Below are 15,633 nucleotides of genomic sequence, written 5' to 3' on the forward strand. Positions count from 1 at the left end.
ACCGCCACGCTTTGTACTTTGCCGCCGCCGCATCACCTCCTCTCCTCACCTCCTCGCCACCTACTCGGATTCAGATCTCCGCGCGACGGGCACCTCTGCGCGACGCCGCGCGCAGTCGCGCGGCGCGTTCCGCTTCGCGCTAATTGGTCACTCTGGCTGTCCCCGGGGTCGCCATGGTTACACGCGCGCTTTTTGCATTCTTTGTGAAGCTTTTCGTTGTCCGCGCGCCATTTTTCACCCACTCAAGCAAAGGATACCTTGCGCACGTTGTTTTTCTTTGCGATGTACCTGACTTGTTAAAAAATCTTAGAAATCATTTGACTAAAGGGCACCTCATCTACCTTCCCGAAGAAGTTGTGCAAAAACATAACTTGCCAACTAATGTCGTGAATTTTGAGTTCATTAAAGCACTTGTAAGGCACGATGAAACGGATGATATAAAACTTGCCCCGCACCTAAATGCTTCCTGTCTTGATCCAAGCCACTACAATAAAATGATGGTAGGCCCAGCTTTTTCCATTTTCCATAATGACACAGCTTCAGGCTTGCGCTTGCTTCAAGACAGAGGAAAAATTCCGAGAAACGCTCTTACTACTGCATGGTTTATCGAAACCGTGTTCAGGTGGTTTCGCCTGATCACGTCACGGACAACAAAGCTAGCTTTTAGCCACGCAGTTCAAGAGGAGTATGACTCCAGTGTAGCATTTTTGGAAATGATAATCGAGCTCTTCTCTAAAATTCAAATCGGACGTGAAAAAAATGCTGTCTGGAAGCCTGTACAATCGGGAATTATACTAGCGACAATAACAGCACTAGAAGTACAAGACGTCCTTCTCACAACTTACAACTTTCATTATGTGTTCCTGAGCAGGTTAGGCCAGGATGGGCTTGAAAACTTTCTCTACATTACGCGCCAAAAACCCCATCCCGAGACTATATGAGTTTAAATGTAGCTTAAGGAACGCAACACTAGGTCAATTTTTGAAGCCTAGCAAATCAGGAAGCTACTCCGAGGAGGAAGATTATCTACTATTACATTTACGCGACACAAGTGAAGCAAGAAGCGACACAGATGCTATTCAAGCGCCCGATGATATTCTTGACCTGAGCCCTGAAATAGAGCAGTCATTAACGTACCTAGCAGGCTACGTTGCTTCAAAACTTGTGAAGCGAGTACAGTGTGAGAATTGCTATAATTCTCTGATTGAACGAGACAGCTCTACGACGCTGATAGAGCTCAAAAACTTTTCAAAGCACCAGCAGTCTTTGACCACTCCATCGCAAGGGGTGACTGAAGTGATAAAAATAGCAGAGAACTACTTCCGCACTAATAAGGAAGAGCTAATCCGTAATTCTGTACATGAGTCGGAGGTGAAGCCATTACCCAAAGCGTAACTTCGCAGACATGCTTTCCTTCTTGCCATAACTTACTTGAAGACATTGTTAAAATATTCGGCAAACTGCGCATGGAAATTTTAGTGAAAAGTGAAGCGGCTAAAAGATCTTCTATTGAGAGTTCCAAATGTGCCAGTAAAAGCATTGGCATGCGCGTTGCTGTTTCAAGCATTAAATGATGTGCAGACGCTTCATTGCTTGCGAAGCAAAGGACCTTTATGTGATACTTTTAAAACAAATATCTTCCATAAGCAGCAAGCCACTGCCTGGGATAAATTTTAAAATTTTACAGCCACTGTGTAGTTAATATCTAACGTGAGGATTTCGCTTTTCATGTCGAAATAAATTTTGTTCACAACAGAAAAGACTTTTTTTATTTCAATCCGCTTTCAATTTACTGTAACAAAACTGAAGGGGCTCAATGGTAAAGTGCACCAAGAAAAAAAAAAGACTTCAGAATGTCCACAAAGGGTGAAGGAGAGACAATAAACGTTAAAGAAAACTGCGTTCCGTGCGTTGAACTTCCTTTTTACTGGAGAGTTTCGGCTCCAAATAATGTGCTGGCCCTTGCACCACGTAGCATCGGCTTCATTACATGTCTGGAAATCGTAAGCAGTTCATGCTTGGTACCGTGTTGGTCATTTTTCAGCCGCACTAAAACCGATTCATTCATAGCGTGATATTGCTTTTGTACAATTGTGCTTGCTTTTTGTGCTGTGTTTTGAACTGTCAGTTTTGTAAGTTTTTTTAAGTCCATCACTTCTGCGCCGCACATCTCACTGCATGCACCTGCGTTCACATCAGGAAACTAAACACATCGTCTTGCACAGCACTTACAACTAATTTATTGTACGCCGCCATAAACACTAGCAAACCGTTAGATGTCTTGCACTGATAAGCTTAATACGCATTAACTTATGCCTGGAGCACTACTTAGTTGATTACACGCCGCAAAACATCACATCTCCTTTCAGAGACGGTTTTCGTAAATGACACCCGCAGAAGAATGTTTTCTTCTGGGAAATATTTAGAAATTAAGTGCCTTAAAAAAGAAAAAAATCCACAGAATTTTTTCTCAGCATTCTAATCGCTTGGGTAACCGTTTATGAGAATTACTTTCACTACCGAAGCTGTAAACGGTGCTTAAAAAGCACGCCAGCGTTCAAAGGCGCGGGTGGCCGGCGGGCGCTTGGGTGAAAAAGAGTGCCGTGTGCAGCGCGGGCGGCTAGCGGGCGAGGAGAAACGAGGAGGAATGCGCCGCGAAGGAGGAGAGTGTCGCTACTTTCAAAACATCAAGGGGCTTTATCTGCGAGATTCGAGTATGTTGGATCACGAGATGATCCTCCCGTAACTTCTGGGAGGTTGCACCCCTAAGCACGGACAACTTCGGGTTAGAGGTGCACGGCAACCGGGAGATTTGGCGTTGGCTTTGTAATCTTCCCAGATGGCGCCAATGTGCTCCTCGTGCTGTTTATTGGTGCTCAAGGCATGGCCACGACCTCTTCTATATGGAGGAGGTCGTGGGTATGGACCAACCTCATCGTAACCAGCAGGATCTGTATGATCCTGCTGGTTACGATGGATCATACAAATGCCGCCGGGGTCCAAGAACTACCGGCCTGCAACTAAGGCGACTGGCCCATATTCTGGGTCTAACCCCGAAGAGCTGGATAGTGACTCTGTTGGACAAATAAAAAAAAAAACAGATCGGTGCCTTCGTAACCTGCTGGTTACGAAGGCACGGAGAAGCCGATGCACGTCCCTACCCCTTAACCCACCGCTCTTGTTTGAAATGCGGGGTGGTGGCTATACGTCCGATCTGTTCACCTACTCGCTTGATTTCGGCGATAGTAAACTAGCTCCGGATTGAGTGTATTGTGAATGGGTAAGTATACTGGAGATCGCAACGCAGTATAGTAACACGGGCGAGTCGAGGAGCAAGCACAAGCGCTGACTAACAACTGTATTTTATTGGCCTGAACCAGGTTATATAGGCACTATGTCCGAAAGAACAAAACGAAGAACCAACACATCACTTTCACGTATCCGTGGCACAATTATCACCATTGTCTCCTGTTCCTCCAACCTTTTGTCCTATCATCGGCTTTCAGAAATGAGATTTCGTGTTCGCTAAGGCGCACAGAGGGTTTACTGACACATTTCTGAACGGCAGTGACAAGATAAAGAATTGGAGGAACGGGAGACAGTGGCGATAATCGTCCCAAGGACGCGTGAAGTGATGTGTTGGTTCTTCGTTTTGTTATTTTGGACCTTACCTGCATAATCTGGTCCAGGGCAATAAAATACAGTTGTTAGCGTTTGTGCTCGCGTTCGTCTCGTCTCGTCCAATGCACTTTAATCTCCAATATGCAAAACCAACAAGTTAGTCATTAAAGCATAGCCCAAGATCCGGAGCTCCTCAACCTCTCTGATTGGGCCTCCCGTCAGAAAGACGTGCAGACTTGTGTTACCTCTTGGGTCTGATCGAAAAGTAAGTGCTCAGATAGCGCTCTGGTTCGGACCCGGGTACTCTGGTACAGTAGTCGGGCATCTAACAACTTCGCCATCGTGGCGGGCCGGCTGATTTCAAGAAGAGAATCTGGTTCAGATCAGGCCTCCAGAGGTGCCCGGCACGTCGAACGCGCTGCATAATCTTTCCACGCGCTTCCCTTCTGACTGATATAGTTCGTCACGGTCAAGATCTTTTTTTATCTGTTCCCCGCGGAATTACCCGGTTTGGAGAAACAGATACGGAGGGGGCGGTGGATAAGTCAAATGGAGGAACATGGACCATCCTTCGTGCTGGCCGTCTGAGAAAAGAATCCGTTCCACGTGCGTGCCTGTCAAGGCTGTATAGTGTGTCAGACTTTTGGGCCCCGCCGTGGTGGTGCAGTGTTTAAGGTGCTCGACTACTGCGCCAAAAGGATGCGGGATCGAATCCTGGACGTAGCGGCTGCTTTTCGGCGGAGGGGGAAAGCAAGGCGCCCGTGTTCTGTGCGATGTCAGTGCACGGTAAATAACCTCAGGTGGTCGAAGCCCCCAGCTATGGCGGCTCAGTCATAGCCTGAGTTACTTTGGGACGTTAAATGGATCAGGTAAACTAAACTAAACCAGACGTCTAATATTCTGGAAATTTCATTGCGCGTGCATGGCTAGGCCCAGCAAGCCCGTTAGCGTGATACATGCACGAGTACCGTAACCTTGAAAGTGTAATTTCATTTTTAAACGACTCGCAAACGTGCTGCTGCCGCGTGGCAGTTGGTTTCACCTTTTAGCCACACATGCAAATTTCGCGATGTCGATGTACATTAAAAGACACCGTGTCGCCAAATTTATGCTGCATCTCACTATACGGCGCCTACATGAATGAATGAATGAATGAATGAATGAATGAATGAATGAATGAATGAATGAATGAATGAATGAATGAATGAATGAATGAATGAGGGCTCATTTGCTGAACACTGTCCTACGCAGGTAGAGGTTGCATGCCCAGGTGAAATTTCCACGGGCTTACGAGAGTAGCAGTAAAGGGTATTGTATCAGTTATCCATTCACCGTAGCACGATGCGGACATGCTCAGTGCTACGATGAATGGATACAACTGACTCTGAGACAATACCATGCAGCCACTGTTCCGCGGTGATGGCCACGAGGTGTCGGGCGTGACGGCGCAGTAATATCGACCACCTGGGGATCTTTGACGTGCAGTGACATCGCACAACACTTAGACGCCTCTCCGTTTCACCACCGTGGAAACACAACCGTCGGTGGGTTCGAACCCGGGTACTCCGCCACAGTAGTCGGACATCTTAACCACTGCGCCACCGTGATGGGGCATATCAGAGGCCGTTAAAAGAAACCAAAGGTCGAGACATGGTCCGGGTCATGACTTTCCCTGGTGATATGGCTGTCATGTGTACAGTGTCACGACTACGCTCGGTTAAATGTTATAGCGTTGCTATGCTGCTGCTCCACAATGTATGTGCATGTGGTTCTTATATTGTTAAATAAAAATGGGTGTAATCAAGATTTTTGCTTGGGCTAGTTGGTTCATGGCTAAATGGCGAAAGAACACCGCGAAACAAACGAGGACGAAGAAACACGCAAACACAGGACGGGCGCTGTTTGGGTTTAAACACGGTTTGAACCTAGTGATAGAAAGAAAGCTGTGAGTGTTGCAGCGACAGTCCTATAACACTGCCTTTTCAATCAGTGTTTCTTTTTCCTCGTAAATGAATACTAATAATCAATCACTCAATCAATCTTTGTTTATTTAATGTGCGCAGGAACAACCATATGGTTTTGGTGCTGCAGCACAAATAAGAATAAAAAATGCACATGCAAGATTTACACACACATATAGAAGACGAAAGAAGGAACGAAGAACACATGAAATGGAATTTACATAAGATGAGTCACGTAAAGAATGAAAACAAGCAGGAAGATGTTTTCGAAAACATAACACAATAAAGCGTCCAAAATAGGAAAGAACAAAATACAGTCAAATACAATATACACAATCATTGAAAGCGATAAAAAGGATCAGATACGAATACATAGTGCTAAAGTGAAAATATCAATAAAAGCAGATTAAAACAATTTTCAGAACAGACAAATATAAGCAGGAGGAAGAGCACAAATAATGTAAATACAAATGACTTGAAAGAGGAAGTAATTAATATGTAATAAAAGGACCGTTCAGAATACGATCGACGCTCTAACTTCCAATAGAAAGAAAGAAAACGAGTTACCGAAGACATCAATATGAGGACAAAGTGAGTTCTCCGCCTCTGCATTCTCTCCAGAGGGAGTGAGAATGGAGAAGAGGAGAAACTTGAAATGATTCCCACGTGATCTTCCGCGGAATTCGCAGAAGGATGCACTCCAGGATATCAGAGCACTTAATGTGGTCATGGAGGAGTTTGTACAAGAAAATGATATCTGCCCTGACCCGACTGCAGTTAAGATAAGGAAGATGTAGCGAGTTATTCCGTGTGGAGCGAGAGCTAAAAGTACAGGAAAAACGATGTTGAAATACGCGCAAGAACTTTTGCTGTGCTCTGTCGATTTTGTCAGTTTGATTTGCAAGTGCCGTTCCAAACAACAGACGCATATATTCCAAGAGCGGCACGCATACGGACAAGTACAGGTCTAAGAAAGAAAGTGGAGTACGGAACTCTCGCGAAAGCCTGCATATGAATCCGAGTGTGCGCATAACTCGCAGAGCAGTGCGCTTAGTATGAGAGGAGAAGCTGAGGGTATGGTCGAAAAGTATACTGAGGTCATTAACTTTGTCAACCCGGCCGGGCAACATCATAGAATTCACTGAATAAGGGTAAATAAGGTTATGTGTTTTTCGAGTAAATGAGACACTTTACTGGTTTGGGAAGAATTGAGAGTAAGCCCGGCGATTCGTTGTGCACCAATTACAGCAAGCAGATATGTCCAATTGAAAAGACAATTGCAATCTTTAAAAGAATGTATTACCTTGAATATTTACATCGCCAGCATAAAAAAGAAAAGAGGAAGTCATGACCACCGACGAAACGTCAATTAATAAAAACAGAGAAGAGAAGCGAGCCTAATACTGAACCTTGAGGAACACCGATGGTTGCAGGGTGAACGAAGGAGGCCTGTCCATTGATGCTGGCAAAGCAGGAGTGATCAATGGGGGTAGCTGCGCAGGAGGATTGCGAATGAAACTTAGATTACAGAAAGCAGAAGGCTTTCGACAAGTAATGAGGGAGTGACAACGTCGAAAGCTTTGCTCAAATCGGTACACAGCATCAACCTGTCGTATTTGAGGGGCTGCAGAAAAGGTATACATGTCATAAAGATAACTAGGTTAGTTGTAGTAGAACGACCCGATATGAAGCCATGCTTATTGGATATGGTAACATGTTTGAGATGAAAGGAAAGTACTTTGTGCAAGGCTAATTAAAAAGGCTTAGAGGTTGCACTCAGAAGAAAAATGGGACAGTAATTGGAAACATCATTTTTGTTTTTTGATTTGAAGACAAAAAAAAAAACACGTGACATTTTCCACAGGCCAATTTTTTAAAATAGTTATTAAATATTATGGTTAAAACAGGTACGAAGATACTACTGGGGGCTTTTATTATGGCGGCTGGAATGCCATCAGGTCCAGGGGACAAAGATGGCTTCAGGAGGCTCACACTAATCGAATTCCTATCAAAGAGAACGGAATTAGGCGCACCAGATGGAAGCCAAAAGGAATCACCATGTGGAGTTTTTTACACAGAGGAAAAAAGCTGGGCAAAACTATCGGCAGCATCTCGAATTTCCCATCCGTGAGAGTCAACCAAATTAATACGCCAATCAGACTTATTAGAACGCTGGCGAATGAATTGCTAGAACTCCAAAGGCTCAAGATAGCAGTCATGATCCCGCTTATACAGGCGTTTTCAAAGAGAGCGCAAGCGGTGAAACTTGTCTGTCCACATATCAAGCCGAGTGCGTCTCGCTTTATGGTGCGCCCGCTCCTAATAATAATAATAATCAATCAATTAATCAATCAATCAATCAATCAATCTTTATTTAATGTGCGCAGGAACAAACATGGTCTTCGTGCTGCGGCACAAATAAAAGAAAATACACAAGTTTTACACACACAGACAGAGCACAAAAGAAGAAACAAATAACACATGAAATGAAAATAATAACAATACTCGGTGGTTCAAGGAAAGGAAAGCCACAGTATCTGTCACACTTGCTCTGAGGAGGTGGAAAACATTGATATCCGACAGAAAATGGCTGGTCCCCCCTGGTACAGTGCCCCTGGCCCCTCTTCGTGGCTCGCAGGCCTACGGGGTGGGGAGGTGGTGCCGCTTCAGATGCTGGCCGAGAGGTTTTGTGTGCCGGAAGCCTCCTCCACCAGTCAGACACTTTAACCGCGCCGCAAGAGAGGGAAGGAAGGTGGGAGTGAAAGTGGAAGGAGAGAAAGAGGAGCCGTAGTGGAGGGCTACGGAGCAATCTCGACCACCTGGGGATCTTTAACCTGCACTGACATCGCACAGTACACGAACGCCTTTTAAACGATAGCTTCACACCTCGTTCGGTTGAAGAACATCGACGTCGTCATAGTAGTAGTAGTAGTAGTAGTAGTAGTTTGGTTTGGTTTGTGGGGTTTAACGTCCCAAAGCCGCCGTAGTGGAGGACTCCGGAAATTTTGACCACCTGGGGTTCTTTAACGTGCACTGACATCGCACACCACACAGGCGCCTTGCTTTTCGCCTCCATCGAAAAGCTGCCGCCGAGGCCGGGATTCGATCCTGCATCCTTGGGAACAGTAGTCGAGCGCCGTAACCACTGCGCCACCCCGGCGGGGTAGTGGTGGTGGTGGTGGTGGTGGTGGTGGTGGTGGTGGTAGTAGTGGTAGTGGTAGTGGTAGTAAACAGCGCGGTGGCACAACGGGTCGGGAATAATCCGTGGCTGCGTAAAAAATCGTGTCATGGTAATTTATATGGTTGTATTATTGATGATTGACTGGTGTGAGATATGCAATGACGAGTTAATGAAATCGTTGTAATCAAATAATGAATTTAAAAAATGAGAAATGAAAAGGGGGTTTAAAAGTGTCAAAATGCTCAGAATGAAATGTCAATGCCTGATGGTACTAATTAAGAAAATTTAATGTGTAATTCATCAGTTGATTAAAATAATTGAAAATGAAAAATTCGTTCAAATGTGTCAGACTTTTCAATGGAAAACCAATGTTTTCTCATGCCAAGTATCGGTGTATAAGAATTTAAAATAAAAATAATTAAAAAATAAAAATGTGAAAAACGTTGTCCATGTGTGTGAAGCGCTATCATACCCTTAACGGGGGAGCTTAAGTGTCGACCCAATTCTTTTATTCGTCAAACAAATATGAAGAATCGGCGGTTTGGGGGGCAGCTGGTAATATTTACTGTTCTCGTCTGGCAATGAAATTGGGATCTTTACTTAATTAAGCACAGCTATTCCGTAGCAGGGCAACTGTCCAATTTGGCATTCTTCTTAAGTGTTTTGTAAACATCTTTTTTTATTTCGAATATGGATCCAGTCTACGGGAAGTAATACTCCCTCTAGGGTTTTTGTTTTAGTGGGGTGTTTTGAACCGAATTAATCATAAAAAGCGTGCATGACATTAATGATATCAGCACCGAAACTCCCAAAAAGGTGTCAGTGCCTGGCTCCACGAGATTCTTGACAGCGTTTCCACAAAGCGGCGGCAGTACGATCTTGAACCTCGGTTCTGCGGCTTTTTGATCAGGAGCCACAGTTGCAGGCAGCCGAACAGCTGGCTGATGAGAGCGCCAACTGGGGGTTGCGCGAATAAGAGTCGAACAAGAGGCAGACGGTCGGATGTATGGACGCGCTTCCCATGTTTACGAAGATTCCCCCTTTTGCGATGCTTTGAACCTTTTCATGGAAGCGTACAGGGTTTAAGAACAGCTCCTCTGCCAAAGAAAACAGCATGTTAAGGGCGTGTCAATTATATTATTTAAAGCTGTTGCAAATAATACACCAGAAGAAATTTCACGAAAATAAAGACTCTGAAAATGGTCAATATATTTTAATAAGGAACCGAAAACTCCGCACACCAAAGGTAAGGACAAATTATGGAAAGCAAACAATGGCCTATCAAACACCTGCCAAATAAATTTCAAGGAATGTTAAACTTTGAATGTACAGCACATGTGTTTAAACGCCATATTATTGATGCGGCGTTGTCCTCTGGTATAAAATATACACAGAATTGAACTTCCTTTTGTAAAACAATCCTTGTGTAACACGCAATGCTTACTGTGCATCTTGTCTTGTGACTGTTTTTGTGTTCATTTTATGTTATGTGTAAATTTTTTTCACAATCTGCAAATACAATACTTCTTATTTTGTGCTATACTACACAGCAGTCACATTTGTCACATGTTGATCGAAATTAAGCTAATGTCATGCAATGTGTGGTTTATTTTTGCTGTTGCACGAGTGAAAAGTTTTTTTTGTAATTGTACAACAGCGTCGCGTTGTTAAGGAAAAGATTGTTATTTAAATATATGCTGCAGCATTAGTCCTAACTTCATAGGGACAGAGGCCTCGTCAGGCACCAACTGCCTTTAGTTTCTGTTCCTGCATCAGACATTGTACTTGTCTGCTGTCAGAAGTGAAATAAATAAATAAACAGGAATTGGCATCAACGGGGCTCGGTTTGAGTCGTGTAATGATGCCCATCTATAGTGTCAAGCTCCGCGAGTAGGCATCGTGGTGGTACATTTTTATTCGCATCAAGGGAACATAGTAGTGAGCGTCGTCTGTTTTGTAACAGAAAAGAGACTTTATACTCTATTTTCGGTCAAACGAACTCCCTACTGTCATATGTAGTCTATATTGTCAGAATGTGCACGGCCGATTTATTGACGAAGGCGGTCTCCAACCAACACCCTCTGAGGAATCTCCAACGCCACACATGTCTGGGTAGGCTGTTGGTGGAGGGTCATTAAAGAGGAGTTAGGACTATTGGAGGTTATTGTAGAGAAAATATGTGCCACAAATTTGCACATGGAGTGGGCAGTTGGGTAACAGCAGTATAGTGGCATGTTATTCGTAAATGTTACATAAAGGTGCTGGCACACAATGTGTGGATATATATAGTTCCGCACTGTGCAAGGAGATGGTCAAAACTTTCCAGGCTTCCTGGTTTCTTTGATGGCGCCTCTGCTTTTCTGATGAGCTTTGGGGGAATGAAGGATGAAGAGGTGTTTTTGCGACTGGCATTGACGCGGTAGAAGTGCGGCGTGTCAATTTAGCCACAAGGTGAAATGAGGAGGCTTCGCGCTTGATTTATTGCGAATATTTTTCTTCTCGAGTTTAGTGTTGTGACACGCAGTCTTTGTCGTAATTCATGTGAGATGTTGCCTTTTGCAAACAAGCGCAAGTGTCATACCGAAACTCGCAGAGCATCACAACTAAAAGAATAACTATAGAACACGGCGTCAATTATATTGCTGAACGGACATGCAGTTTCATTGAAGGCGGCAATACATCATCGCTAACCCGGAGCAACAAAGGCAGGGTTGAATCACATTCAACACGTATCAGAGGTGGGGCTGAATCACATTCAACATGTATGATTTGTTCCAAATGCCAAAGGAGGAGTGTGTAGGCGTCTTTTTTAGGGAGAAAAATGAGCATGATAGCTACTGCTACCACCCCGTTTCAAAGGTGACGCTCCTATATTCCATCCATTTTTGATAAGCTGGTGCTCATCGATTACGCATGCCACGCGCGCCAGCAGTGCACACTGTCATTATTTCCCGGATGAGAACATTTACTCAGCCAATTAAACATTTTTACGGGTAGCTGGACGCCATTCTCTTCGGACGATGCTCTCAATCCGCTTAACTCGGCCGCGTCATGTGGGTCGTGACGTCACCCATTCCGCCTAGCAAACCGTGTCCGGCCGTGTCGCCTGCCAATTCTCACAAGTCAGACATATGTGCTCGCAGCTTTTCGCTGATACCGACATCTACTAAACGCTGACCCCCGAAAGCAAAATCGCACCCTTTCCGTGTCTAGAACTCACACCCCTTAGAAAGGACGCATAGAGATACTTATGCACCCTTTTAACGGATGCACCAAGCAGCACTGCATCCATTAAAAGGGTGTATCAGTACCTCAAAACACCCTTTCTGATGCTTTCTATAGAAGGTACAATGTGGTCTCCCGCTGAACGAACTCCGGTACGCTAATGGATGTTTCGAGGGTCGGGATATAGTGCCTGTCGGGTTGCATTCATTAGAAGAGGACAAAAAGGTACCTGTAATGTGGGTTTGGGAAAGGGTATTTTAAGTTGACGCCAGGTAAATGCCGCAGCTATATGCAAGGGTCGCGGCTTCGGCTAGCAACTGCCCATTTCTACAGAAGAGAAATGTGACAGCATTCAAATACCGATATTTTATTGGCACGAACAGTTACATGTGACCGCAATTCATCCTAAGCGCTCCACACCACGGTGATCGTCATCAATGTCGCTCAAGGCGCGTATAAAAATCCACCAATTACACTCGAGACAGTTTTACTGGTTTTATCTCCATTCGAATTACATTCGTTACGAGCCCGAGATTATCTTTCTCCCCGAGATATAAAGTTGCGCATGCCTTGAGACAGCTGTGACGGTCTGCATAACTGTCAGGGAACTTTACAAGCACTTCTCTTCAATGGGGGTGTTTCTCTCACCTTTTCCATTCTCTAGCTAAAGGTTATCGAACAAAGAAGCAAGCAATGTCAAACAAAAGGCTCAAAGTGTCAATGAAAGCGAGTGGCGATGTCGTGCGCGAATGTTATATACGTATCAGGAAAAAATCGAGATGCGTTACTGCCGACCAAAAGAACAAAAAAAGAGAGAAAAAAAAACAACAATAGGACGAAAACATGTGGAGCCAAGTGAAAATTCCGGTTACCGTCCTGAAACTCGAAAATTGTAACTTTCTGTAATGGTTTTTTTTTCTTACCGGGAAGCAATAATGAAAAGGGTAAATACATCGACCCTGCTGCGGTGGCTCAGTGGTTAAACGCTTGGCAGCTAAATCGGAATTCCCGTCTTCGAACTTGCCCGCGGCAGCCACATTTCGATGGTGGCGAAACGCAAAGGTGTCCGTGTGCTGTGCGAGGTCAGTGCACGTTGGTAACAGCCAGTGTTCAGAATTATTCCGGAGTCCTCCAATTCGCGGGTTCGAATCCGACCGTCAGGTGCTGAGGAGGCGAAACAGAGAGGCGTCCGTGTGTTGTGCGATGTCAGTGCACGTTAAAGATCCCCAGGTAGTCGAAATTACTCCGTAGCCCTCCATTAAAGCACTTCTCTCTCTCTCTCCGCTTTCAATTCCACTTTCCTCACTTCCCTTACGGCGCGGTTCAGGCATCCGGCCGGAAGTGTGACAGATATAGTAAACCCATTTACAATTTTTTGTTGTAATTGCTTCACCAAGACCTTCGTTCTTCACAAGACTCGTCTCAAGCAGCTAAATTATGGAGTCCTTATTGGTCTACGGTTGGATATCGCGTGAAATTTGGTATATATCTATTCAGGTTGGTCATAAAAGTGACTTCGACCCGGCAGCAACCTGCCCTGTATGTACTAGCGGGACAAAGTAATCCCCTCCCCCCTAAGTTTCGAAAATTAGTTTTTGAGTCCACTTGTCGAAACGCTGGCTCTGATTGCGAACTGAAGACCCCACTTATATTGTTCAGTGCTCATTCATACTGTGTAGCCATCTTTCTCTCGTTCAAGCAGATCAAAACGGACCTCATCTTGACGTCTCGCTCCGATGTGGAGACAGCACTGACTGCTAAAGCTAGCGATGAACCGATATATCCCGAGTCACTTGGTGTGGGTCGAAGCTAGAGGTTATTACACTGCCTGTTCCAACGCACTGACGACACATGTGCGACATTTTTGCACCCACCTCGAGCACATATATGCCACGTAGTCGGCTGCGTACGTGTACCTGTAGTACGTGCAATTCGAGCACCGCGGCGGATGCGAAATGGCAGCACAGTGACAGTCAGCTGCTCTTCTTGCATAATGAAAAAGAAAAGAGCGGCAGCAATACGAGCGCCAGGGGCCGGCATGCACATACTCGCGTATCCGGCTCACGAGTGTTCGGGAACTGGCCAGAAAGAGCTCGATTGTGGTATCACAGTCTTTCACTTCTCCCCGCGGTGCTCAGGCGTGAAACATGTGTATTGAGAGCACAGTTTCTTTTAAGAGAAATAGAACTGTCACGCATGTAGTATACATTGTTCTCCGCGACACAATGGAGGCTTTTACGTGCTGCAAGCAAGGTCGAGTGCATAAGACGCCCAGCAAACCCATTACGCTGCATTCTTTTTTTTTCTCTTTCTCCTGGACGCCCCTTTGAGTTTACGTATTTATTCCGCGTGGAATGATATGGGCTGCACTTACAATCGCAGTACTCCCCTCCACCAGTGCAGCTTCAGCTGATAAACGAAATCTCGGTCGCATTTTCGCTCTCACGAATAACCGCCCATTTCTCCCTAAGAGTGAAAACAAATAGGGCGTGACTTAGGAGATGCCGAGGCCATGCGCGGAATAGTAGGTTCGATGAGAGTTCTAAATACAGGCCTAAGTTTATGCTTTCCATGCCGGTCTCAGCCTAGGATTTCAGCACAGAGGGGGTGCTCACGGACTGGGGTCGTCGAAAGTCAATTTTTAGCGACGCGCGGTGAGCGGAAGCGATGCTTGCCACCTTGCTTGGCTTTGCACTTCATTTATTCATGTTGGAGGTAGCGCAAAAAAACGAGGACCAAGTAGTAGAATGACACAACACTATACTACTCCATTTATCAGTGAAATAGAAAACTATATGCACAAACACATTCGCTCAAACTGGATTAACTTTGACACGTTGGCAGGCCCGCGCCGGTCAATGACATCCCGATCGTTTCGTTCCACTCACACGGGAAAATGGGTGATGCATGCACGCGATGAGGTCAAGGACAGCAAAATCCCCCTCGTACTGGTAGACACACTCAATGCTTACGTGTACTGCACAACACGCCCAACACAAACATGAAACCGAAGTGCCCGGAAGTGACTAATCGCGTAGCAGCAGAAACGCTCGGTTCCCGAACGCGGACGGAAGATGGCGAATGTAAATATTTGGTTCGACTCGTTTCATCTTCACGCTGTACCGCTCTTCCGATGTTTCACACCTTAAAACAGAATCGAATCGTAAACGAAAATAAGTAATGAGAAAACACGAGGTCAATATTTGGCGAGGGACTTCCTGAAATCAGCTATTTCGAGTCGGCAGATCAGTTGGCTGCATGTGGAACAGACGCGGTCTGACAGACGAGACTCTCCCCGGCGTCAGTAATCCTACAGTGCACCCTGGTGTAACTGCACAATTCTACGATGTTAGCGTACTCAAGGCAAAAAGTAAACTTCGAGGTCAGCGGCATTCCTGACCACTGAAAAGTCAACGCGGACGGGTTTTTGGAGGTTGCGCGATTTGACACTTTCTCGCTGTGTGCTACCAAGAACGACCAAGAACAGAGCAACCCAAGAGAAAAAGAAAAAAAAAAAAACTTCTGTAGAGTGGGCTAAAAAAACAAGGCCCTAGCAGCGTCCATACCTTACGATGGATGTAAAGTGCTCGAAAATTACAAAGAAAACAAATTTCTTCCTCGTCGACAATACGGCCAAATAGTAGG

The sequence above is a fragment of the Amblyomma maculatum genome, chromosome 8 (genome assembly GCF_055883805.1).
Source record: "Amblyomma maculatum isolate TAMU_Amacu chromosome 8, ASM5588380v1, whole genome shotgun sequence".
Taxonomy (NCBI): domain Eukaryota; kingdom Metazoa; phylum Arthropoda; class Arachnida; order Ixodida; family Ixodidae; genus Amblyomma; species Amblyomma maculatum.